The sequence below is a fragment of the Atta cephalotes genome (assembly GCF_000143395.1).
Source record: "Atta cephalotes unplaced genomic scaffold scaffold00022, whole genome shotgun sequence".
In the NCBI taxonomy this organism is placed as follows: Eukaryota; Metazoa; Arthropoda; class Insecta; order Hymenoptera; family Formicidae; genus Atta; species Atta cephalotes.
This window is the reverse complement of record NW_012130086.1, coordinates 445,441-448,293: the sequence shown is the minus strand read 5'-3', so window position 1 is coordinate 448,293 and position 2,853 is coordinate 445,441.

Here is a 2,853-nt window from a genome sequence, read left to right as displayed (position 1 = left end):
TTTCCCTACTTCCTTCTCTCTCTCTCTCTCTCTCTCTCTCTCTCTCTGTCTTTCTCGAATCTTCTTTCTGTCCTATTCTTTGAGAATCGACTTGCAAAACGACCGGAAGACCCTTTCTAACCGGGACATTTAAAACATTAAGTATAAGCAGATTAAGCAACCCTATAAATATTGATTATACATATATATAAATATATGTATACATATATATATATCTGTATATGTATATCTAAGCCTTATCGGTATGATATATATATGTAATAAGTACTATTTAAATATTGTAACAATTGTATATGATTTTAATACTACACGCTAATTGTATCATATATATATGAAGGATCTGCGACCTCCCACTTTGCAGACATATACAGACAAAACATGCAAGTACATAAACAGCAGGCGCACGCGCACACGCACACACACACACGCACGCACGCACATACACACGTTACATACGTTACATACAGGGCACATCGTACACACGTAGACACAAACGCTTAACACAGACATGTACACACGATACCACATACACGCATATACTTGCAAAAGATGATTGTGCAATTTTAAAACAGAAAGAAGTCGACATTTTCTTTCGAGAAAGAAGTCGACACGCGGACATTCTTCGATTGCCCATGTATTCACTTCATGCCCACCGGATTCAACTGCCACGGCGCTGGTATATGAACAGTTGTTTGTTCGAATGAAGGCTTTTTCGGCCCTTTTTGGAATATCATCGGCCTTAAGGGAGAGCTTGTTGACACCTTAAAATTTCAACACCAAAAATTTCGTCTTTCTGTCATTGCGTATCTTATATTTTTTCGACTGGCATAATTGTCGTCTAATTGATTTTTTTATAAAATATATAACGGAAGAGACTATAATAGAATTACAATAGAGTATAATAGAATTACTTAAGAATCAGTTTTTGTTTCGATTGTATCTGATCTATAAAGACAAATTTGCAAAGACCTTAGAGTGTTGGTCTATTCTCGCTCTGTGAACGAATATCCGTTTAGAGAGGGACAGATTGATGCCTTTGCAGCTTTCGCCTTGAGACCGACGATATATAAAACCGCAATGAGGGATAAGCAAGCGAACATCAGCGGGAATGGTGCGCCCTGATATTAAGACTGATGTACAGTAGCGCGCTATTCTCATCATTTCATGCTCCTCCACCGCTCTTCTCTCCCTACGCCGAGACATCACTCGCCTCACACACTCGCGAATAACACGAACACAACAATACGGAATCGCAGGGCTAAACTAAGTATATATATATTTCGTATATATACCAAAAAAGAACATATATATTAAATATATATATAAATATCTCGTATATATTTGTCTGATATATGTCATATATGTAACGCGTAACACTGTTCGTATCAACCACAGGCTCCTATAAGAGTGCGATCCGAAAATATGGCGTTAACCCGCGAAAAAAACGCGGGATATTTCGAAAAAAAAATTATCTTTGAAACGATCGGAAATGCCAGTATTATGAAATTCCGTAATTTGGATCGAATTTGCTTCGCGTAAAAAATACTTCGATATCAGCAAAGGGACTTTCACCAAGAGTAATACCTCGTGCAGGACGTACGACGATATACGAGCCGGTGGTACTGTCTGAGACACACACGATAGATGCAGAGGGAAATAAAAGAAAAAAATCAGTCGCAAGAAGTGTATTCCATGTTAGAAGATAATTAGATAAGTGGGACGGACAGACATACGGATTTAAAAGAGAAAAAACGCAAGATCACATAACTTGTATATTAGTGTATAGAACGTAGAAGACGATGAAATAGCCATTGAAGAAAAAAAAAAGAATCATTTTCGACAATGTTTTTTACAAACAGGCAGAACAGTGCAAGTAGATTAAACAAAAGAAATAAAAAAAAAGAGAGAAAAATGTCATTGTATCATTAAAAGCGAGAAAAGAAAGAAAGGAAGAAGGAACATGCGCGCGAGAGAGAGCATTCATTTCCGAGGCAATCTCATCAGATGCGTTAAACAGAATGGACGAAGTCTATGTTATTCCGCTACTTTACAAAAGCCACGAGTAAATTACGCGTATACAAAAAAAAGATTCGTTTGATGGGAAACATAACTGTAGGGCTCGATTACACTCACTCAGAATCTCCGAAACACATTTTAACAAACATGTTATTTGAGAATGACGCAAAGAAAACGCTATTGTTATTTTATGTTTAAGGAATGTTTCTTTTCAATTTTGTTTCTCGTTCTGTCCCTGTTTGCTTTACACTTCGCTTTACTTTGAAACAAAGTTGTTAATCATTCTTAGCGCGATGATTCGCCAGATGATCATATATAATAAATAATAACTAATAATAATAAACACTTATCACGCCTTTATGCAATTGTAATCTGTTTGTAATCATCTCGAGAATGTATATAGAATTAAACAGAAATGGAGAAATATTAAACAGTATTGAATGTGAATATCTCATTTGAAATTACATCATCAATGACTTAACTAATTTACATGATATATCAATAGCAATTTTAGTTTGAGTATTTATTTAACATCAATTTTAATTTAATATTTTACATTAAAATTCATTACGAGTAAAGTTAGTACTAAAAAATGCAATGCGATATAAAAAAGTTTCAATTTTCCGGGAACCTAATTATCAAGTTGTTCAATCGAGCTTATAAAAATCGCGAGGTCAGATTTCATTGTATAAAAGCGTGAATTTTATTTGGATTTCTTTTCTATGTGGATTTATTTCTGGAATGAACCTGAATGGAAATTTACAATTTTAACTGTTGCTTTTAACATCTTATCATTAAGTGCCAGTTTTTTTCAGATACATAGCATCGGCTTGTAAT